Source organism: Neophocaena asiaeorientalis, unplaced genomic scaffold (assembly GCF_003031525.2).
Source record: "Neophocaena asiaeorientalis asiaeorientalis breed wild unplaced genomic scaffold, Neophocaena_asiaeorientalis_V1.1 scaffold192, whole genome shotgun sequence".
Classification (NCBI taxonomy): domain Eukaryota; kingdom Metazoa; phylum Chordata; class Mammalia; order Artiodactyla; family Phocoenidae; genus Neophocaena; species Neophocaena asiaeorientalis.
The window spans coordinates 1,552,388-1,577,809 of NW_020185326.1; the positions used below are offsets into that span (position 1 = coordinate 1,552,388).

Sequence of the window (25,422 nt, forward strand, 5' to 3'; positions counted from 1 at the left end):
AAGACCCAACCGGGCGGAAGTGACGCACTTCCAGGGCGCCCCGGCACAGAAGTAAGCGCCGTCTCTTTAGCAACGCTTGGGGACCCGGCGGCAGCTCAGATTCCCAGGTGTCCCGAGGCCTCGCTGACGCCGGAGAGGGTGCCCCTGCTTTTTTCCGTTTGTTGGCCATTGCTAGTAAGACCTGCTTTTTCTACTGAGACGAAGTACCTGTTTACTTAAAGTGCCTATTTTTTTGTTGCCTATTATTGGTTCTACCGAGACTCAATGGGTTCTCCTTAGATTGCCGATTGGCTGATGGCCCCGTCAATCTCCAGGGGAAAGAACGAGTTTTCAGACACCTGGGGAAAGTATTACTTCTAGCCCCTTGCTGAAATGAAGGGTTCTGGAGAAAAACCAAGAGATTAGGTAGGTTTCGGAGCTTGTAGACTTTTCTTACAGGGAAATGTATAAAAGCTCTGTCTACACATTAGAGTCACTCGGGGAGTTCTGTACCCTCTAGGGTAGGGCCTGAGCATCCACACTTCTTTAAAATGCATTTCCCCAGCCCTCCCGCACCCGCACGAGATTCTAATGTGCAAACGGGATTGACAGTTGCTTTTGTGCTTCTTTTGAAGCAGAAATTGCTTCAAAATCAATAAATCAATAAGTAGTTTCTGATCTCAACATTAGCCTATTTTAAGCTAATTAAGCATTGATTTTTATAGTTAATAAACTGCTATTTCCCGCTCAATTAAACTAAATGTGTTTTAATGATAGGAAGGTAATCAATCTAATGTATTGATAAAAAGCTGTATGCCTCGCAGAGCTATGAAAGACTACCTAATAATGTCAGAACGTAAACAATGGGATACAAGTGTTCACTGTTCCTGGTACTATCACACTTTGCCTAGCCTAGAAAGAAGTAACTGGCTCCAAATGGACTTTACGTTTTGTTAGGTGAAGCAGAAGCCTGAGAACCGTGTTTGGGGACCCACCACGGAAAAGCATTGTATGAAATAATGACACTCTCTGACTTCCCTCCTTTGGCTGCTCTGCTCTGCTCTCGGCAACCCTTGCATCCACAGAGCCACTGAATGGCAAGCAATGATTCTAGCCCAACGTTTGTAAACTTGAGGTTCACAGGCTGTATGTGGCCAACAGGTATGCTTTGCTTATTTTGGACGGTATCGGCTGCCTTCTACGGTTAAAAACAAAAACTGACTTAGTTGCCAACGTTTAAAATAAGATATTTTACATAAAAATCCAGATTACCAACTTCTCTTGAAAATGTTGAAGATCTAGTAACACTGGGTTTATATTCTTGCGTGGCCACATTGCCTAGAATTGGGTTGTTCTTTTATTCCTGTTTGCTGTGATCACCACTATTCATTATCGATTCCCTGACACTAGTTGAATTTCATTTGAACATTATCACCTGTGTGTTGTATTGTGCTAAGTCAATCCCTGATACTAAGTGAACGTTGTTGATTGCCTACTCAGCATCCATTTCCCCTCTCACCTTCTTAATAGAACACAACCATGATTTTATTCATATGATTAGTTATATCCATTTAGACCCCTTCATTTTCTATATGTCTTGAAAGAAGCTGACTTCACTTCCACCTCCAAGGATTGTCTTAATTTAAATAGTAAGTCCCATTCCCCAAGCCAAAGTCCTAGTCTAAACAGTGGATAGTTTAATCAGGGTGAATTGCTTGGAATACTAAGGCTGAAGCAGTTTACTTATCTTCTGAATTTCTTGTGAGGCCTGAAACTGTTGGAGCCTTCTTGCTACCCGGCTTGATAATGAAACCAACACAGAGATGAAAGAGAATCTCAGGGATGTTAAATAACAAAACTCTGAGTAAATATTAAAGATCTAATTAGCTTATTGAACGATTCTTGAATTGGGCAGCATCCCACTTAGCAAGTAGAGGGGAGCTCTGAAAGGCTATAGAAAGGGAGAGGTTTTTAAAGGTAAGACAAGGAAGGCAAAAACAAAACAAAACATAAAGATTATTTCAGGCTTAGATAATCTATCTATATGGGGTGAAGGGGATCTATGTGCCAGGTTACCTCATCTTCTTTTTGGAGGATGGAAAGGATTACCTCATTGGTACTGACTGGAAAATTCCACACTGACCAGTTAGGATTACATTCTTGGAGAAGGTTGTAACTGCAGTAAGGTCAGGTATTAAGTCTTCCTTTTAGCACAGGTGACTCCATTTTGGGCCTGTTATTTCTTTTTTAACAGGGAATAGGCACCAGATCAACTCAGCTAGGACACCCCTACTCTACCCACACTTCAGAGTGCTGGAGAAGATATTGAGAAGAAAGCAGACCTTTATAGAACCTTTCAATTCTCACCATGTAGATAACCAGATTCTTCAGCTACTGGTGAGATTTATCTTTTCCAAAAGCCACAGTCATCTGACACCTTCCCAATAGCCTGTCCTGATCCAAAGAGATAGCCTAACCCTAGAGATTTGGGAAAATGGAATAGATGAAATGGAGGATGGCAGAGACCTCTTTCATTGACCATGTTTCCAGTTTCTGATCAGCTACCACATGTTCACGATCGTAATCAAGAGAAAAAAAGAATAACCCTGGAAAAATAATTTTGGCCCTCACTACTAAATGGCAGAACGTTTGCTGTGCTATAAGAATACTTGCTATTTTATACCACTTGTCTTCGAAAGTTCTAACTGCTTGTATCAACAACATTATAATTTAAGTAATATGGTAATAGTCCTTTTTTTAAAGGAGCAAACAGAGTCATAAAGATTGCAAGTGATTTTTCCTAGTTGATGAATATTTCTCAAAGGACCCAAGTCTTAGACTTGCTGCCTGTCTTCGTCAAATATACAGTTCTGCACCAGGTGGCAGCAGGCAACATGCTTCCACCCCCAGTTCCTCTTGTAAAACTTTGCTTGCAGAGAGTACTGTACTTACATCAGGGTGGGGGTACAGAGCATAATTACAAAGGTGAGTTTTGGAATTTTCATTTCCAGCAGCACAGTATTTGTCACACTGGGCAAATATGAACTTAGGTTTTCATGGCCTGGAAGGGCAAGGTGGGGCAGGAGACAAAGCCCAGGAACTATCAAGGTTGGGTGCCTATTACAGGCCCCTCCCCAAAAGAGTGAACTAGATATAACTCTTCTAACATCCAAGGGACTGAAAGAAAATTGTCTGTCTCAAACCTTCATATAAAGATTTTTGCTGATTGATCAGGAATTCCAGAAGGCACTCAGAAAGAATTTCAAAGAATGCAGAGGGGTGAAGGAAGGATACATAAAGGCCATGGGCAAAGCCAAATAGGAACAAGAGATTGTTCCTTATCGGAGTCTTCAGGAAATAGACTCTAAGATGGAGATTTGTGTGTGCAAGAGGTTTAATACCTAAGGGAAGTAAAGGAAGCAGGACTGGGGAGAAGGAGAAGTTGGACTGTGTTGCTTTCACAACAAAGGCCTCTACTGGTAGGATGGGTAGCTCTAGAACTGGGAAAGCCTTTCAGAGTTGCCCTGAATTGAGGCAAGGAGGCCAGGGTTTTATACCCCTACATCAATCAGTCATTGGATGTGGATATTGGGTGGCCTGGGGAAGGGGGCAGGAGCTTGAACGAGGTGGCTTCCTTCAGCCAAGGGCAAACTCTGGAGGGGAACTCAACTCACTGCTGTCAACGTCCAACATTCCCAGCAGCTGGGGAAAATGAGTTCGTCAGTTCTAAAGAGGGGTGGGGAAGATGTTGGCAGCACACCATGGCATCCACTGGTTGAGCAAAGGATGGGGTAATCAGTGCTGGAGGTCCTAGAGCTATGAGAGTTGAAAGAATGTCACTTTAGTCTTCTAAGAGACACAGAGGTTGGGGGCTCCCACGTGACTTCTGCAAGTCTTTCTGCAAAAGAAAGTGTGGTGTCTTTGCTGAAAAGTGGTCTAACTCCTAGCATATAGGTACTTCCTTGATCCCAGCAGATGATGGTTTGTATGGAGATTATTATATTTTACTCTGAAATTATGGCTCTGTTTTTATTCTTGCAGAGATAAAAATGGAAGAAGAGCGCATTTCCCAACACTTCCAATAACCCAGTGCTATGGACTGAATTGTGCACCCCTCAAACTCCTAGTGTGATGGTATGTGTCCCCCAGTGTGATGGTATTTGGAGATGGGGCCTACGGCAGGAGCAGGGAATCAAAACCATCTGTAAACTTTACAAACAAAATTCCATTGAGATTTTGGTATAATGCATTACATTTATAGACTAATTTAGGGAGAAATGAACATTTTCTAGTATTTATTTTTCTCAACCAGGAACATATCATATCTCTCCATTTTCTCAAGTCTTCCTTTATGTTTCAGTAAAATTTCATGGTTTTCTTATAACTCTTTCACATTACTTACTAGGTTTATATCTAGGTAGTCCATAGGTTTTGCTACTATTGAGAATAAGACTTTTTAAATTATATTTTCCAATTGTTTATAAGTGCTGTATAGGACAGTGCTATATTATATATGTATATGTGTGTGTACGTATGCATATATATATACACACACACATATATATATACGTATATATAGCTTTTGACTTATTATCTTACAAAACTCTCTTATTGATTCTCTTGGATTCCTTTTCCTTTTTTTGGGTGGAGAACAGCCATATAATCTGCAAATAATAATAGTTGTCTTACTTCCTTTTCAATATGTATACTCCTTTTATCATCTCATTATGTTTTGAAGAGAATGATGATACTGAAGATTCCCTCCCTCATGCTTTTTTTCCCCACCACATGTATTTTCCCACCATGTTTGTTTTCAGTCCATGCCAATCACCTTACATACTGTCTTTCAGAAGTTGACAGCTGAATTTGCTTGTGTGATGTGACCCTCATTTATTAATCAACATGCCCCATCTGGGTCACCCATCTAAATCATATCTGTCTTTTAAGGCCCAATTCAAATCTCTATTCCTTTGATTAAGACTTTCCAGATCATGTCCCAGACTCTTGCTGCTGAAACCCACCAACTCTGACAATGAAGGTAGTGTTAAAACTTGAAATGCAATGCAAGAAGGAGGCATCCCCTAAGGAAGACTGGCTGGTTAGCATAAAGATATCTCTCCAGGTGGTATGTAGGTGAAATCACCTTATTTCCTATTCTGGGGCAAACACAAAACTGATTAGAGTTTTAGGACCCCCAAAGGTGATCAGGGAGTAAAGAAAACACTCATCCAAACTTCTATGTAATGTTCTAACAAAAATGCCCTTTTGTTAATTATTTCAACAAGACAAGAATTTTCATTCTCTGGCTATTAATTTCTCTTCTTGTAGCTGGTGTGTGCTTAAAGCCACATTTATAGATAATCAGAAGGCTACTTTGTGAACCTGGAATGAAAACAAGCAGGATTAGATGTATTATTTTTACAGTACATATCAAGAATGGCTGGCTAAATAATGATACAGCTTCACAATGGAAAACATATCTAAATTTATAGTGCTAATATGAAACACCATGACAATATGAATAGTATGCTCTCATTTTCATGAAAAAAAAATTAAACCATATTTATAATTAAAATTTACTAAAAGAGTAGAATTTAAATGTTCTCACCACCCCCCAAAAAATTTTTTTTATAATGCAATAATCATTATCCCAGCCCAGGGTAATTGTGCTTGCTTGTTCAGTTCAACCCCTCTAAGCACAAATTTGGGGCAGTCAGGTTTCCAGGCACAACTCCCCGTCCCCGCCCTTGGAGTTTATAGGAGGCTCAAGAGAATCCACATGGACAGAGGTCAGGGCATCTTCCCCAATGCGCAGTCAAGAGTTATGAGATGGATCATTGAACTCCAAAGAATCTATATCATACCATATTCACATTTTGGGTAGGATCTTAATTTCAGCAAAACGACATCAAGTGTCACATCAAATGTTGCTCAGGTGAAGCTTATTTGACTTTATTTATATTGAATTTGTAAACATGTTTTGGTTTTATAGCTTAAGCATAAGGCATTTATACCATGATTATGTTGATATATTTTTACCAAACATTATAATAAAAATAATTTACGTAAGCACTAGGTGGTCCATGAGAAGTTTATTTTCCTTTAGACAGGGATCTGTACATCACTTAAGTTTGAAAAATACTATTTATTATTTAATTGTATATATATGTCTTGTGTGGTTCATGATTATTACTTATTTCTAGTCTTTTTCATTCTCTATCTTTTAAATTATTCTGAGATCAATAAAGGAGAATTGATATCAATATAACTAGCATAATATATCAATTTAAATATTCATTGATTCTAACAGACTACATGTATTAAGATGTTACTCACATTCATTTGGATATATTCAGTTACAAACTTCTGGGGCTTGAAGTCATGTGGCCAAACTTAGCTGAAAGGAGATCTTGTAGTAGTAGTATCAATATATGGCCAGGACCCCATGGATGTTTAGAATCTTGCCTTATCGGCACTCCTTCTCCACCTCAGAGGAAGAATAAGGCTGACAACACTGATGACTAACTCCGTTACAGTTACTACAGAGTTGTGAAGTCGGCCAAGACTCCCTCCAGCATTCCAGCTCTTGTAAAGTCCTCAAAGCTGTGTTCCTACTCCCGTCACCTCCGTGATACCTCAGCCAACTCTCTTCTCTCTTCTCCTTCTCAGAACATCAGGAAACACTCTGACCTTGCACATGCACATACTGACTATAGTGAATTTAAGCTGATGTGTTACCTGTCACAAGTGACTCATTCACATTTGCAGTTTGCTTGATCTTTACTGTGGGATGATGATAATATTTCCTGTTGGAGACATTTATAAAGCAGGAGACACATGATCTTATTTGGAGCAGGTGGGAGAGAGTTCAGATGACATCCCTTCCCTATTCTTCCTCCCAAGCATAGTCTGGTAGGTAACCTTTCCCCTTCATATGGATTAAGCTGTTATGCCTTACTTATTGAACTAAAACCTCTGTGAACAAAGAAAGAACAAAGGGTGTCACTTATCATCCAGTTACACAAAGGGTTAAGTCAAAACCCACTGCAGTTGCCCAACAACAGTGCACCCTGAATGGAATCAAGATGGAAAAACAGGATGAAGCATTTTGTGCTTTGGAATGGGTCCCTACATAGTTAAGATACGTATCTGAGGAAGAATTTCAAGGATCCCAGGTTCTTGCATCTTCCCATACACAGAAAAGCACTAAATTCATTAACTTGAGATATCTTTTCTTTGTGATTAGCAGTAATCTTTTACAAAGATATGTGCTTGACTACATGTATTTCCTAGCCCCCAAAATTTATATATATGCTGGCTCCTCCCCTACCTCTTTGGAGCCGTTCCTCAGAGCTGCTGCCCAGCCTCTCATCCTCAGTAAGTTCCCTCAGTAAAACTGAAACAATTTTTAGATTGTCTGTTTTTCTTTCAGTGGACAGTTTGGGTGACCATGAAGGGAACTGAGCAGATTCTCTCCTTCAACTGAGCTCTATGAGGATCCAGAGCCTTGGTACCAGGAAGGGCCCCTTGTACCCATCTACCTCCTCAGGGAGTCCAGACACCTGGGTATATCTCTCCTGGGTCTCAGACCTCCCATATTGGTTGATAATCCTGAGTTTTATCTGGTGGTTGATAAACTCCTTGCTGTAAGGAGTAGGGTTTCCTTGAACTTTAGGCTGTTCAGGAAAGAGGTACCCTCTTTGGTTTGTTGACCAGTGAGAGAATTCTCTTTGGTCTCTGCCATCTGAAAGGTATGCATATGGTGTACATTTGGCAGCCAATCAAATACACTGGGATTCCAGACAGTCTCTTTGGCCATGCCAGCTCTCAGGAAAATTTGTCATAAGGAGTCCCAGTCCACAAGGGACCCTTTGTCATTTCAATCTTCATTGCATCCACCTGTACAAAAAAGACCTTTTACTTTCCAGACTTTTTTTGAAGCGGAGTAAACTTTCTAGATCTTGTAAGGGCTACATCCTTTGCACTCTCTTGTGGGGACACCTCTTGTGTGTTGTTGATTTGAGTTGCTATTAAGATCCTCTGGATGAGGGATGCTTTAAATTGTAATAAACTTCTAAACTGGAAAATTTTTAGAGAGCTCTCATCATAAATAACTGTTTATTGGTACCTATGTTAAGACCAAATTAAAAGGTGGATACAAAGACAAAATGGCTAACCTTAGGAACTCCCTTATTTTAAACAAACAAAATGGTTTGGGAAGACTTATTGAAATTGTGATCTCACCTTCCCCTCAATGGGTCTTACATATGTTAATAAAAATATTAAGTTAATGCTAATTAGGTTAGTTAACAAGGGAATAAAAAGCTGAGAAGAAAGTCAAGAGACTCTTCCCAACAAGGTGGAAAATTTTAAGAGGACTTGTCCCAGCAGAATGGAAGTCTTTAGATGGCCATTAAGAAGTCGAATAGATAAAACACATTGATGGGATTAAAACAAGGATTGGAATACAGCACTGCCTAAAGTTGGATGAGCCAAAAGGAGCCCCTTTGGTCCTCCAACATTAAAGGGCCCCAAACAATTGATGAAATAAAATTCTTATTTTCTGGCAAGACAAGAAAAAATTAAGCATAGAATTTTTCTTTGCCCATTTGGGCCTCCTCCTTCCCCTTCAGTGTGTGTTGTGCATCTGCTTTACCAGACTTCCTGAGGAGATAACGTTTCTTAACTTCATCTAGGCTCACAGCTCTTCAGGAGATAATTTTCCTTCTTAACCTTGTAAAGGGCTTGATGACCCATGCACTCCTTGCTTTGTACTTTCTTTAGATCTGGATTGTGTAAACTGTCAATAATACATCATTTAATGGACAACCCTCTGTCTCAAACACTTATGTAACTGTGCTTTGAGCTTTCTGAGAACTGTTCTCAGGTTATAATCACCAATTTGGCTTGAATAAAATTTTCCATTTATTTTCTTAGATCAACTGATTAATTTTGTCGTTGTTGTTGATACAAGTCTACGCTTTCACTTTAGAAAAATTTAAAAGGCTGGAAGATAAAATTACACTGAGAAACCTGACCAGCAATTGCTTGGGGCAACAGTTAGGCCAATTAATCAAGTCAAAGATTGACAAATAAGCCTGGGTCCCTTGGCTCCACCCCTCACCAGAGACCCCAGAGCCTTTACACGCAGGCCCAGCAGCCATGGCTCACGGGCCTAGCCGCTCCGCGGCATGTGGGATCTTCCCGGACCGGGGCACGAGCCCGTGTCCCCTGCATCGGCAGGCAGACTCTCAACTACTGCGCCACCAGGGAAGCCCCCCAGAGCCTTTTTATACAGGAATGGATAAAATTGCCAGGGGATGAAAAAGTTTCCGGGGCTCCTTGTGAGACCAAGACTTTGTTAATGGGGTCCTAATGGATGCTAAGGTTAAGGGGATAAGAGTTAATAGAATTGAGATGAAGTTTATAAGAAAGTTGGTTTATTTGAATGTTTTTATAGAAGACGGGTGCATCTCTTTTGGTTGATTATATTGTGGAGATAGACATTATGTCTCAACTGTTGAATGCTTTCCCCACCTGCTATGATAAAACAGGGCATATAAATCTGCCCCCCAGGCAATGTTAATTTAACATAATAAAGGGGAACCAGTAGGGTTACTGGAGCCCACACAGTATGAGGTAAAAACTGGGGCTAATATTCAGGGGCTAATAAAAACAGTAATGGAGATTCTTTTGCCTCTTGGGTTAATTGGTCTGGGTTTGACTTGTGTCCCTTGGAAGAGGGCCTTTGTTGAATGCCTTGTGCAAACTTTTGAAAGCATGATACATTGAACCTTAGAGTTCCGGAACATGGAACTCTTTTGATTTCCAGTTTAGTGGGAAATCTTCTCATGGATATAAGGAAGCAAAAATTTTTTAAATATAGTTGTGTAATAGGGAAGAACCTTTGTAATCTATTACAAGTTAATCACTAAAGGGATGTTGCCTATAAGTTAAATTATACATAATGGAACATCTCTGCAAACGCTGCTTCCCAGGTAATGAGCATTAAGCTAAAATACCTTTGTTTAGTTCACAGGAAACATCCTGACCAGGCCCACCTGTGATGACTGCAGGAAGGAAGAAATTAACACATCCCCTCTGGAAGCTGACCAGAAGCAGGAAATGTTTGACTTTACTCCCTCCCCTTTTAGTGTAAAAGAAGCCTGAATTCTAATTATGGCAAGATGGTTCTTTGGGACATGAGTCTACCATCTTCTTAGTCTACCAGTTTTCCAAATAATGTTGCTATTCTCTGCCCAAACATCTCGTCTCTCAACTGATTGGTCTGTCATGTGGTGAGCAGTATGAGCTTGGACTCGGTAAGATTTGGGCAAGTCAATCTTTTGATATCGTTTAGGCAGCACCCCAGTTCTTTGGGAAATTGAAAGCAGCTGTCTTTGTCTTGCAAGTATTTGCAAGATCAGAAATATAAACACAGCCCAAAATGGCCTGAGCCTGAGCCTAGTTAACTCAATCAGGTAGAACCTGAAATCTAAAGGGAGAAAAAAAAGAGGGAAAGAAGCCTTTTTAAAAGTAAAAGCTGCTGGCACCCAGACATATTGTAATTATTCCATTTATATGAAATATCCAGAATAGGCATATCCATAGAAAGCTCATTAGCGGTTGCCAGGGACTGAGTGGGAAATGGAAAGCAATTGCTCATGGATACAGAGTTTCTTCTTGGGGTGATAGAACTAGTGGTGATGATTGTACACCTCTGTGAAAAAACCACTGAAATGTACACTTTAAAAGGGTGAATTTTATGGCATGTGAGTTATATCTCAATAAAAATTACAGCATTCATGAGAAAAAAAGATGTTTTGTGTATATATATATATATTTACAATGGAATACTACTCAGCTATAAAAAGATGAGATCTTGCCATTTGCTATGACATGGATAGACCTTGAGGATATTAGGCTAAGTGAAATAAATCAGACAGAGAACAACAAATACCGTATGATTTCACTCATATGTGGAATATTTAAAAAGTAATATAAAACCAAACCAAACAAACACAAACTCATAGATAACGAGGCCAAAGTACTGGTCACCAGAGGGAGAGTGAAATGGGTAAAGGGGACCAACTGTATGGTGATGGGTGGAAAGAAAACTTTTGGTGGTAGGTGCACTGTAAGTGTGTATGAAAGTTGAAACATCATGTTGTACACATAAAACTTCTATTATGTTATAAACCAATGTTACTTCAATTTAAAAAAATCTTTCTGAGGTCTTTAAAAAAATAAATTATGTTTTATGATATGTCTATTTAAATAGCTTCTCCAACTCTTGTTGGTAATTTAAAACTTTAGAGTTTTTCTAAAGTAAGCTAAATGATGGAAGTTTATTGAATATCCAGATCATTTCCAAATAAGATAAAATAATGAAACATTAATTGTTGAGCATGTCTACGTTTAACTACTTTTATCTTCTTATAAGATTAAGAAGCCAAAGATGTTTGGGTTTATCCCATACATCTTGTACCACATTAAGGAGAGAAATTTTGCTATGAGAGAGTCTGTGTTTCTAGAGGTTGTGGAGTACGTTCATAAGTTTTCCAATCAGGAGATGCTGGTATGACAGTTCACAATTGCTTGCTTTTTGGTTTTCTCTAGAGATTAGGGGTTTTAAGAATACAATTAATACATATAATTGGGACTACTAAAATTAATAAGGAAAACATCTTCATATGCAACAGAAAAAGAGAGTTTAAGGATCGTAAATGCATTTCGTTAAGGGAAAAGAAAGTAATTTTGTCCTAAGAGAAGTTAAAAAATAGAGAAAAGGGGAAAGCATGGGACAAAATCTGAAGGTAAAAAAGGAAGTTACAGGTTTGTGGAACAGAATCCCTGAGAAAAGAGTTTTGTATGTGATCAGGACTGGCTAACACTGGAATAAATTTAATTGAGTGAATAAGTTTTAATATTAAAAGTAAGCTGGTACAAAAGTAGAGTCTGGTTTTCTCTCTGTTAATAGGACAAAGTTTTCTTGGAGTATTGATCTGCTTTTGATAATAGATTGTAAAGTTTCTTTACCTTTTAAGTTCCCTTTCATAACTTTCTGTAGTTTACCTTTGAAATCTTTTAGTGTCACTTTGGTTAAATAATTAACTGAGTATTGTTTCACAGTGACTGTGATTCTGTTTGACCAAGTGTTTCCAAGTGTTTTAAAACCTTTTGATATCTTTGACAAACCCCCCAAATCAATTCTGAATGAAGTCCTTTTGACCTCTAGCTAACTTTGGGGTGTTTCAGAGGTTCCCTGAAACATCTCAAAGAGAGGTATTAAACTAGTGAGGCTTATTTTGGTATGTTGAATTATGTCGGAAGCATTGTCAAATGAGTGATGATAAATTTTCTTAGATTATATTGTATGGGCAAATATTATTAATATAAATGTTCTAGAAGTTATATGAAATTCCTAAAAATCAGATATGTGTTGGTATGTTGTCAGTCATAATTCTGGTTATTATCTTAAAATTTTGTATGTCACAGAAATATCAAAATTTCCTTTTCAATTGCGTTGTGGTCATGTCTTTAACCATGCCATTCAAAGTCTTTTGTCATTTACAGACAGTTATTGTTTTACTCTGATGTCTTTACAAAGATGAAACTCTTCAAGAAGATTAATAAAAAGGACTTTTTGACAAGAGCAGATTTCTGATAACTTTTAGATAATACCACTGAACTGGGTAAGAAATTCCAGAACACTAATGGAAAAACTTTATGACTTCATAAACTGTTAACGGAAATCATGATCAACAAGAATTAGTTACAAAGGGCTGAATGATCATTTTTATGACTTTCTGTCTGAAATATTACTGTCTTTTAATCTTCCTTTTCCAGATATAAGGAAAATTTCCCACTTAAGCTAACTGTAACTTGGAGCAGTTGGTAAATTACACCTTTGTAAGCAGAATTGAAACATTTGTCTTTTTCTCTGTAACATCTCTCCAGAGTTTGAAATTATTAGTGAGTATTCTTATTTTTATGGCAGTATAGTTATTTGCATAAGTTCAATAAAAATGTGTTCTCCTTATAACAGGACACAAATGGGAACATTGGTTATATTACCAAGGCTTTGACTGGAATGTCATGTTTGAGAATTACATAGAATCAGATATAACCAGACAGCTTTAAAGAACTAAGATGGACTTTATGGAGCCATTTCCTTAGAAAAAAACAGTCTGATACCTTGCTTACAGAGTTCCCAGCAACCTTACCAGGTGACTAAGAAAGGTCACTTCCTGGCAGGTGTAAGAACCTAAAGATATTTTGGGGCATGTGGGGCAACTCTCTAAGTATTTTGGGGCAACTCTATAAGTATTACAGTCAAATCTCATGGTGAGTCCTTGGAATGATGTTCCTGGCTTCAGGAATCTTTCAACAGTCAATCTGAGATTCCTTACAAAAAGTTCTATCGAAGTAAATTTACAGAAGCCTACATGATCAGTTGCCATTCTTGTTACACTTACGTAAATAATCAGCTCAAACTTACTGAAACCAAACTTATTTTGCAAATAAATTAGTCTTAATTTGTCTATGTTTGGTGGAAATTAAAGTAATTTTAGAGAAAAAAATATGTTTTAGTGGATATTAAGTTCTAGTGCTGTAATTGTATTTCAGGTTAGGCAATTACAGCCTAAACTCACTTCCTAGATGGCTCCTTATTGCTGTATTGCATTATAGCAAAGTTTAATTGAATTATTAAAAGGACATTATAAGTCTGTTTCTGAAGTTTGTCAAAGAGAGAAATATCTTTGGATGAAGATCAGATACCCCATAACCAACCTACAACCAGGAGATTATATATACTGGAAAAGACATCATTTAAATGACTCTCTCCAGCATAGATTGGAAGGCCCTTGTCATGTATTCTTTTTTTTTTTTGCGGTATGTGGGCCTCTCACTGTTGTGGCCTCTCCTGTTGCGGAGCACAGGCTCCGGACGCACAGGCCCAGCGGCCATGGCTCACGGGCCTAGCTGCTCCGCAGCATGTGGGATCTTCCCGGACCAGGGCAGGAACCCGTGTCCCACTGCATCGGCAAGCAGACTCTCAACCACTGAGCGACCAGGGAAGCCCTCCCCTTCCCTTTTCATCTGTGAATGAGAAGGAAATGTCTTGGGCATCCTAGTCCATTAATAGGGGGACCATAGAAGACCAATTGGGTACTATAGCCAACTAGACCCTGTTGCTAGAGAACTCCCTCTTTACGAGCTTTCTCTGCTACTGCCCTCCAACTCAAAGCAACCAAAGAAATTGCCATGGGTTCCCCTTTAAGAATCTACATGCCACATTCAGTAGAAGCACTTTTTAAAATATTGAAGTATAGTTGATTTACAATATTGTGTTAGTTAAAGGTGTACACCAAAGTGATTCAGTTATATATATATACTTTTTTTCAGATTATTTTCCATTGTAGGTTATTACAAGATACTGAATAAAGTTCCCTGTGCTACACATTAAATCCTTGCCACTTATCAATTTTATGTACAGTAGTCAGTAGAAACACTTTTAAACTTTCACACACTCAACATCTTTCTGCCAGTAGATGCACATCTTAGGAGATTTTGTTACTGACCCCTTTGAGTCATATCCCAACAGGTGTTCTCCGGCCGGCAATTGAACAAGACCAAGGAAAGCTTGAATCTGATCAAAGAATGGAGGGTGTGAGCTTGTGCTCTAGAGCACACACTCTCTCCCATCTCCACAAGCCATGGACAGTGCTGCTTTACTGGGTTCCCAACAGCAGGGCAGAAGTGGAGTCCTCACCTGTCCCGTGAAGCTGCTCTGCTCACGCTCCACTTCACAGCGCGAGGAGCATCTCTGCACACGACCCGCTGCCGCCATCTTGAATTGAGTGTCGCGCAGCTGCTGCACGTGGTCCTGAGCTGAAGTGTTGGACAGCCATTTCTCACTCGGAACTGTGGTCTGAAGTGCTGGGTGTGAGGCCTCTACACGCAGCACCTTATGAGCAAGGGACACTAGACTAAGCACAAAGGAAAAGAAAAAAAAGGTTAGATTTTATTTAATTACCCAGATTCTATTTTTACTTCCTGGGAATTGTTAATGGGCTTTGCTGATGACAAATCCTGCCTCCATCGCTAGTTCCGCCCCTCATTCTTGAGGGGCGCTGAGAGGCGCAGGTCTGTCTTCTGTAACTGCTTCCTGTTGAATTGGGATGTAGTTATAACCCCGGAGAGAGGGGCAGAACTTTTCCCCAACCACCTTTAGATGTGTTTGATTGTCGCCAGGGCTCAGCCCTAAGCATTGGTATCCCTGAGCAACCCCCTTTTGTCTAACCTTTTAGAGACAAAGAACACCAGACAATTTAAGATATGTGGCCCAAATATTAGCAAGAGAATAATTGCCACATGTCATATTTTCCTAAGCATGAAGGTATCTAGGTCTTTTGCCTGTAGGCAAAAGTGTGCCCTAATGTGCAGGCTCACTGCCGTGGCCTGAATCTCTCTGGTTACACTTTTGTAGTTTTTTGAAAGAGAAGCTTCAGGTCAGAGAGCTTCACTCTCAAATAGTCAAGGGGGTCTGTTGCCCCAGGTTGTCCCTCTGGAGGTTGGGGCTCAGGGACCCTCTACACTTGAGTGTAATGTCCCCACAGAGTGATTCTCTGCTACTTCAGGACAGAGTGGGTATTTAGGATCACCAGGTGGGGTCCATTCCCCTTAGGAGTGAACTGACCTTGCAAGCTACCGGTTTCTCAGGTTTTTAGGTGCACCCAGTCTCCTGGCTTGAGCGGGTAGAGGGCCAATTCGGTGGGTGTGGGCAGCATTTGGTTACCATGTTCCATGACAGCTTTCATGGTTTCTCCTACCTGGAGGGCATGCTTGAGTTGTTCCATTTCAAGAGGGTTAAGGTGTCCCTTCTCTCAGTCTTGGGTCTACCATACATGAGTTCAAATGAACTTAACTTTAACTTATCCCTTGGGGCTGACTGCATGCCGAGCAGGGCAATCGGAAGCAACTTAATCCAATTTTCTTAAGTTTCCTAACATAGCTTGGCTAAGGCCCATTTCAAGGTCTGATTGGATCTCTCTACTTTCCCTGGTGATTGGGGTCTCCAGGCTGAGTGCAAGATCCATTTTATGCCCAGGGCACTTGTCATCCCCTTTGTCACTTGAGACACAAATGCTGGACCATTATCACTTTGTAGGGATCCTAGGAGCCCAAACCTGGGGATTATTTCTTTTAGTAATGCCTTAGCCACCTCAGCTGTGGTTCCAGTTCTAGCAGAGAATGCTTTCCACCTGGAAAATGTGTCTTGCTAGCACCAAAAGATAGCTGAAGTTGCCTGGTACTCTTGGCATGACAGTGAAATAAATCTGCCAGTCTTCTCCAGGATATGTCCCTCTGGTCTGAATTGGCCTTTTATCTAGGGGTCTCTGGGAGGTCTGGTTTTGGGGTTGTTCATTGTGCAGGTGAGGCATGTCTCAACTATCTGCCCGATTGTATTTTTCATGCCAGAAGTTATCATGACCCCAACTAACCAATTATATAAGAATTCCCTTCCATAGTGAGTTTCTTGATGATCCTCCCTGATGGCTTGACAAGCTGCAGTTTGGGGAAAGAAGTATTGCCCAATGGTCATTAAGTAGCCACCCAGGGCCTCCTAGATCTCTACTGAAGCCCCATTTGGGGGCTGTGTCTAATTCTTCCTTTGTATAGACTGGGGAGTAATTGGATGGATCTGGCCTCTTAGGTATGAGTGGTAATTGCCAAGTTAGTAGTTCTAGGGCCATCCTTTTGGCAGTTGCCTCTGCCTACTGTTTCCCTTTATTACCTCTGCATCCCCTTTTGGTGACCCCTACAGTGAATCACTGTCACTTTTTTAGGAAGCTGCACTGCTCCTAGGAGTCTCAATATGTTTAAGCCATGTTTCACCTGCTTATTCTCCACAATAAGCATAATTCTTTCCTTCCAAATAGCCCCAGGTGTGTGTAGGATGGCATACATATACCAAGAGTCTGTGTAAACTATTTAAAGTCTTCTCTGTCCTGAGCTCTAAGGCTTGGGTGAGGGCTATCAGCTCTGCCTTTTGACAGAAGTCCCTGCGGGTAGGCTTGCTTCTATGACTGAGGTGTGGGAGGTCACTGCATATCCCCCCATACCTTTTCCCTCCCTCATAAAACTGCTCCCATCCGTGAAACCATTCCTTTTTGGCATTTGAGAGAGGCTCACTTCCTAGGTCGGGATGAATGGAAAAGATCATCTCTATGATTTCTACACAATCATGCTCCAGGGGTCCCATTTCTGTGCATAGCAGGGTAGAAGCATTTAGTGAGTGACAGATTTTTATGGTAGCCGCTGGCTTGTCTAAAAACGTAGCCTGAACTTGAATCGACCTTTTGGGAGATAGGTATTTTGTTTCCTTCGAACTTACTAAACCCTGAAACTGGTATGAAGTCCATATGGTGATTGGCTGACCAAATGTTAACTTTTCAACCGCCTTTAGCAAGGCTGTAGTAGCTGCTACTGCCTGTAGGCAAGGAGGCCATCCCTTAACATTTTGATCTAATTGTTTAGAGAAATAAGCAACCACCGGAGTAAGGGGTCCCAGTTTTTGAGCTAATACCCCAAGACCGATTCCCCTTCTCTCATTAATGTAGAGGTCAAAAGGTTTAGCTAAATCTGAAAGGGACGTAAGGGCCTGAAGTAATTGCTTTTTCAATTTTTGAAAGATTCCTTTGCGTTCTGAATTCCATTCAAAAAGATCATCATTCTTTCAACTTTTCATGTAGAGGCCTAACTATTAGACCATAGTTAGGGATCCAGATGCAGCAAAACCTGACCATCCCCAGGAAAAACCCCTAAGCTGTCTACTAGTTTTAGAAAGGGTGAGGCTTCAAATGGCTTCTTTCCTTTCCTGGCGTAGGCTTCTCTGACCTTCTGTGAGAAAGAAGCCTAGGTGGGTCACCCTAGTTTGTGATATTTGAGCCTTTTGTGGGGGGCACGTTACATCCTTTATTGGCTAGGTGGTTCAGAGTGGTTATAGTATTTTTGTCAGAGGCCTCCTTAGTAGGGCTGGCATTGAGAATGTTGTCTACATACTGGAGGAGGGTAGGGAAGAGATCAAGAAGGTCCTCAGTGGGAGGGTCAAGAACTGGTATTACCTCAGTGGAGGAGAGCCCACATCCCCTTTGAAGGCCTTTGTTCTGATATAAGGCTATTTAAAAACTGGACATAGGGAATTTCATCCCATTTCTTTTTTTTTTTTTTCATTTTTTTGGCCACACCACATGGCATGCAGAGCTTCCCAGACCAGGGATCAAACCCGTGCCTCCTGCAGTGGAAGCATGGAGGCTTAACTGATGGACCACCAGGGAAGTCCATCCTATTTCTTTTGCCTCTGGCATAGCAGGTGCAACTGTAAAATGGTGTTGTAATATAGAGACCCATTGACGGGCCAACTTTCCCCATCTCCCAGCCAATATTGGGGCCAGGCTGTATTACATTGGAAGATTAAATGTTTTGCAGTCAGGGGGTGATACCCCCAAAACTTCCAGTTCTGTGGGCTACACCCTAACGGGCTATGGTTTAGTATGGTGGACGTTTTGTTCCTTATACCTTAGATGTTCTGTTTTAGATTTGTTTCCAACTACCCACAGTCGGGGGCGGTGGGTTGGGGGGGCGGTTGGAGTGATTTGTTGGCAGACAAATACCACCATATTTGACCCAAATAAGGTTTATGGTTCAGGAAACTTGGAACCAGTACCAAACTGTTCATGGATTCCTCAAAAGACCAAAACAGGAAGTGTCAAATTGGCATGGATTCTGATATAACTGAGGGTCCCCCTTGGATTTATAATGATCCATGCTTGAGATAGTAAGTCCCTCCTCAGTTGGAATATCTCACAGGAGGTAAGACTGCCTCTGGGCCAGAGCAGCTTAGCCACTTTAGTTCCTGACCAGCTTGGTCTGTTAGGAGTGGCACGGCTGTCTGAGGCGGGGGTTTCTTTCCTCCTTTCAGCTGAAAAAGGAGGAGTTTTTGGACTTCTGAGTGAGGGCTAAAAGCAGGAGGGATTCCCATGGGGTACTTACCAGACCTCTGGGGCAACTGGCATTCTGTGCTGGTACTGGGAGGAGAGCCCTAGAATCTTGGTCGATAAGGAATGCAAGGTTCGCTTCACAAGCAGTTGGGGGAAGAGAGGTTGGGTGGTGGGTGTTTCCTTTCTCGCCAGCAGCTCACAGGGCATCCTGATAGTGGGGTTTCTGGTCTTGCAAACATCTTACAGGAGAAACTGACACTGACCAGAAGAGGTCAAGTCACTGGTCGAGTACCTACCGCAAGACCTTTTCCCACTCGGGCATCCCTGGTGTCCTTTCCTGAATTCGGATTGAGCATCCTCTTTCTGTTCTGTCAGGTGGTCCTCATTATCTGGGCCTTTTCCTGGTCTTGCCTCTTGGCACATGGGGCTGACCACTTTCCTTTACCAAACTGAAAGTGACTATGGAGAATGCTACTGTTGACCCCAGGAGGTCAGTGAGGAGGGCAGAAAGCCCTGGTGCAGCCAATATTGCCTAGTATAGGGGTCAAGAGGACAGCACTACAGGCAAGACAGCAGCCAAGACTGCGGTGGTTCCTTCTCATCCAGAGGTCCCCTCTGTCCCTGTGTTACCAAACCAAACTTGGGTCCGCTCACTCACGTGAAGTAAAGCCAATCTACTGACACCAGGTTGTGGTGAAGGAAAGTGCAGCATTTTTTGTAGACATCATACAAGGGGTCCAGGGCAGCCAATACTCAAAACTCCCTGATGGGTTTCAGGTAAGCATTTTTAAAGGCAAGGTGAAGGAGGGAAGTCACAGGGTGTGTGATCAGTTCATGCAAAATTCTCTGATTGATTGATGGTGAAGTAACAGGGCAGTGTCACAGGGGTTAACATTATCAATCCTTAGGCTCCAGTAGGTCTGGGAGCTATGTGCTCATGGTCATCAAGTAGTTAACTTCCTCCATTTGGTGGAGGTTTTAACATCTGTAAAACAACTCAGGAAATGCGCATCAAATACTGTTATCTAGGTACTTCAGGGAGGAACTAAAGACTGCCATATGGCTGATTAACTGTTTACATTCTTACTAGTTCTCCTAGCTCAACTGCTATTTTTGTCACTACATGTTCACATCCTTTCGATCAATAATTCTCCTAAATAGCTCCTATGTTATTGCCTTGTTAGATGCCATCTTACTGCCAAAACAATTAGCAATTATTAAGGTGCCTGGTCATATAAAGTTTGATATTGATGAAGGTCATAGAAACCATCAGACCTATGAGGCAGCTAAAAGAGCTGCTCTCCCAAACTCTTCTTGTTTACTTATGATTTCCCCCATTGTGAATGACACTAGAGATTTGAAGGAGGTAATTAGATATGGGAACAGCATGCTACTGCTAAAGAAAAGCAAAAATGGAAAGATGCTAAATGCATCTATAATCCTGAGTCTAAGTTATGGGATAGGCTAGACGTCGTCTGGCCCTATCCAATGTCACACAAGAAACAAATAATATTAAAATTGACACATGAAATGATACATTGAGGTACAGACAAAATGTTAGATTGGGGATGACAATATTTTTGGAACCCTTCTCCCAGAGTTGCCTCTGAGTTATTTCAAAGGTGTCTTGTTTGCCCAAAACATAATCCAGACAAGCTTGTACACACATCAGTGGGCCATTTCCCTTTACCCAAAGTCTCTTTCAAGTTATGGCAATTAGATTTTACTCAATTACCTCCTTCACAAGGTTGTAACTGTTTTGGTAATGGTTTGTATGTATTCTCATTGGGTGAAAGCTTTTTCTTGTCAAAGGGCTAGTGCTCTTGCCATGGCCAAAGTTCTATTGGAAAAAATAATTCCCACGTGAAGAATTCCACTGGAATTACTTAGTGATGGAGGAACCCATTTCACTGGTCAAATTCTAGTGCAGTCTGTGATACTTGGCCAATTCTACAACATTTCAGTTGTGCTTATCACCCTCTGTTCTGGGTTGGTTGAGAGGACAAATGGTATTATTAAAACACAATGCTAAGTATGTAGAAAATTTTAGCCTCTCTAGATCACAATTTCTGCCCATTGTTTTAATGAATTTGATATCTATCTCAAGTATCTATGTGCTACTAAACATAAGGGTGTTGACCCATGTTTCTCATTTAAAGAAGGCTCCTGTCCCCCAGTGGACAGTGGAACCAACTGGAAATTTTAAACCCAAGTTGACCTGGAATTGAAGAAGATGACATCTGAATGAATAGCTTTCCCAAGACTGGACCAGGTCTGTATTTTTTTTCAGAACAATTTGTTGATTTGCTATTGCCTTTCTAATTATTCTACTAGGAGAATTTTCTACATATGATAAACACATTACCATTTATAACCTGTATTCTTGTATTCTTTCTTATGGACCTCCTTGCACATAGTGAAGGCTTATGCTTGATATTTAATCTAAAGAGCATCTCACAAATTCTTTGGAAAACTGGACATGAAGCATTGTTGGATTGAAGTATTTGGACTGCTGTTTATCTTAATAGGTATTCTAATGGTTTTTGCCTTACTACACACAATAGGAATTCTCAGTTGGTGGTAAAACCCCATGAAATCAGAGGAACTTGCTGCCTTTATATTGCCCTGCAGTTTGAATGCCTTGCTTGTTGACTGTTTTTTCATGGTACTCATATACTGGCCAACATACTGAACCACCCCTCTTTAGATTCTCCTTATAATGACTTTTGTTATTAGGAATAATTTTAACTCTTGGTTTGGCCTTTTATCTTCTCTTGTGACCCTCATTGCTGATAATGATGCTTTACTGCACTCTTTTGTTTCTACCCTGCAGAAACTTTCTGATTTTGCAAATCTTATTGACTGTTGGATTTGTGCTAGAGCAAACCACACTCATGATGCTCCAGAATTAGTGGATTGACCTCTGTCCTCAGGGGAATGGAAGGCCCTAACAAACAAAAATGTAGGGTTCTGTTTTGGTATCTTTGAAAGCAAGCACTCATCACCTTCCCTCTGGGAGACATGTCCCAGATATTACTACTTTCCATTGGTTTTCCCCTGCTCATAAAGGAATACTTCTTACTCGAATCTGGATGTTGACTCATAATACTTCCCTATGTTTTGAAAATATAAGTGGTACTGGTAAAACATTATATTACCTTCCATTGCATGTCTGTGCCTATACACTCGTATGATTCAGATGATCCTGAGTTCACTCCTCCTTGGAGTCTACATGACTAAAATGTAACTTCTCACAATGAATCCTTGTGGTAGCGCAATGAAATCTATAACAGAACTGGATATTGGGACACGGAGGTACTCTCCCTTAATAGGACAATGTGGGGAATCTATCACAAATCTGTAAAATGGTGGGAAGTTAATTCCACCTACCTCTTCTCTGGAGACTCCCCAAATCTTAGGCAAAATTTTGATCCATAATAAACTCATTTATTCCTTCAGGCATATAGAAATATAAGATGTTCTTAGAGCCACTTACACAATTCCAGTCAACCAGATTATCATGTACTCAGTGAAGATGAATTTTTTTGACCATGAAATTTCTTCTTTTGAAACTGATAAAAGAATTTCAGTTCAAGAACCTACTTATTCTTTGTCCCTAGAAGGTTCTGGGCATTTTGTATGTGTAGCACAAATATTTACTCAACATTTCCTACTAAATGGAAAGCGTGTTGTGGAATCATTGCTCTTGCCCTTGACACCACTGTTAGAAAGACCCTTCCCTCTACTGCTCACATACCAAACTTAAGGTCTTTCTCATATCAGTTAAAAAGATCTCGGAGAAGCTGAGAAGGTTATAATTTTGAGTATATGCCAACTAATAACCCAATTGTAGACAGAAAGGGCTTGGTCATGCTTTTGCCAGGGCCTTCCTCCCTTGGTTTGGGGTAGAAAAAGCAATACACAATTATCCAAAGTTATGATCAACCCCTTCAATGCTTCTGTCTAAGCATTTGAATATCATGAAACTCAAACTGATAGCCTGGCAGAAGTTGTGCTACGAAATAGAAGGGCACTTAATAGCTTGACAGTTCAACAGGAGGCACCTGTGCATTACTAGGGGAAGAATGTTGCTTTATATAAGTCAGTCTGGCAAAGTAACACAAGAACTAAAGGTAATAAAAGGTAATATCAATCTGCTAGCTGAAATAGGATACATACCAAAACCTGAGGATTATCTAGATCTCTCTAGTTGGTTACCATCAGGAATAGGGTCATGGTTAAGAACAGTATTACAAACTGGATTATTATTGTTTATCTTAATAATATGCATCGTTATATTAACCAAATGCTTGCTAAAAATTATAACCTCTGTTGTAACTTGCTTAACTACCCAGGTTATGTTTGCACAGATGACTATGTTAGATGTTCTTCATTGAGACAGACTTTATGAATCAGAAGATTTGGAAGAAATTATTGCTAGTGCCTTCACAAGACCCTTCCCCCCCACAACTGAGGAACTAGATGGAACCGGAGCAGGTAATCAAACCACTCTGGCCATGAGCAACTAATGGTGCTCTGTTGACATTTTGTCAGGAAAAATCATGAGCCAAAGGGGGAAATGTGGAAGGAGTTGTCAGTAATAACTCCACTTTGTACTTTAGGACTCCATTTTGTTAGACTGTGAATTGTGTTTACCCTGCTGGGAAAAAAATTATTTGCTCAGAAAGGAATCCCTAAGAATTGTGCAAAACTGTGCCTTAACTAATAACAAATGAGACATCATTGACAAGGCAATAAATTGTAACAGAAAAAAATATATATACATTCCAATCATATCTATTGGCAAACAAATTATGTAAAACAAATACCCTTTTCCATTTTCCTTTAAAAACCCTTGCTTTTTGTTCCCCAGATGGGACACTGTCCTGGTTACTGCTGGAATCTGTGCTACCCAAATTATGATCCTGAGATCCCTGAAACACAGGTTTCTTTGTTTTATAGCCTGCCTCTTTTTTCTCAGATGACACTAACAAACATTCTTCACTCAACAAAACTTTAGTCAGGCTCTTAAATCTTCTCCTAGGTCCATCTGTGCATTTCCCCTTTGGGGAGGAGGGGAGGATATTCTGCAGTGCTCATTTGGATATGGAGTTGGCTTGAGACCTCACTGCTCTTTTAAGAAGTGCCTAGATTTTTGGTCATTTCATTTATGATATGTGAATGAAATAAAAGTTACAAATTATGATAGATCACATCTTCAACTACCATTTAAATTAGCATTTATAATATACTTAGTGAATACTTAATGCCTTCACAGTAAACACTAAGTTATCTTGCTCAGCTATCACCTAGTTACGTATAGGATCTTTTATTAAACCACTGTGGCCTATGAAATAAATGAGTTTTGAGAGGTGAAGCTCAGCAATGATCTCTCTCAATGCATGAAAGCCCTTCATTAGTAATTACGGACACTTTTCAGGTATTTCCTTTATGATTCTCTTCTACTTTTGCAGTTTTCTCTCCTAGATGTTCTGTGCAATATGTTAGAATTAAAGGGTAGAACCAGGAGTTCATAATCATTCATTTGTCATTCATTGTGGAGAAGAATTAAGGGAGGAATACAAGGGATGGGAGAGCTGGGGTGGGAATAGGGATATGCGAGATGATCAAGGACAGCAAGGGAGCAAGCCACATGGAAATCTAGAGGAAGAATGTTCTAAGCAGGGGGAACAGCAAGTGCAAAGGCCCTAAGGTGAGAGTGTGTTTGATGCATTGGAGGAACAGCAGGGCCTGTGTAGCTAGAGGGCAGAAGGGGAGGGTGGTTGGATAGGAAGCCAGACAGGAGCCACCAGCCACATCCTGCAGGACCTTGCTGGCCATTGTAAGAACTTTGGCTTTTGTTATGAGTGAAATATACCCAACTCTGATCTGCCCCTAGAAATTATGTCTGGTGCTCTTCAGGAAAAGCATCAGAATCCATAATAGTACAGCCTGGGCCCTATACACAGAAAGCCAGCCACTGACTAACAAATACTTCAATTTATTAAGTGCTGTGTACGTCATCCAGAAGATGCCTTGGCAAATGAGCTCAGTACTAGGCTAGGTGCTGTTACTATGTCCTGAGCCTCTGGATAAAAGTTAGGTACTCCACTCCTCTCTGGCAAAATCTAAAAGTAATGGAAGGAGCAAGAAGCTGCATAGTGTAGGGGAAGAATGGTTTTGGAGACTTGAAGCATCCGTAGACAAAAAGACCTAGATTTAAATCCAAACTCTGCCACTTACTAGCTGTGTAACTTATACAAACTCATAATCCCTCTGAGCCTCAGTTTTCTTCACTCGGAATGAAAATAGTAGTTTCCTTATAAGAGTGTTGTGAGCACTAAAATAATGTGAATTATGTGTTTTGCACAGTGCCAGCGAATAACCACTTCAGTATTAAGTATTAAGCTAGGCTGACCAGCTCTGTCACTTGAAC

At 40.5% G+C, this 25,422-nt stretch overlaps 1 long non-coding RNA gene across 2 annotated transcripts; it reads left to right on the forward strand.

Annotated features, from left to right (window-relative positions):
- The first annotated feature begins 65 nt into the window (after positions 1-65).
- LOC112392672 (uncharacterized) lies at positions 66-10,067 on the forward strand. Of its 2 annotated transcripts, XR_003001731.1 has the most exons (4): positions 66-405; positions 937-1,140; positions 4,021-4,113; positions 10,012-10,067. It is a non-coding gene; the product is annotated as an uncharacterized LOC112392672 (long non-coding RNA). The 2 variants fall into 2 exon arrangements; XR_003001732.1 differs by lacking the exon at positions 937-1,140.
- Positions 10,068-25,422: the final 15,355 nt, after the last annotated feature.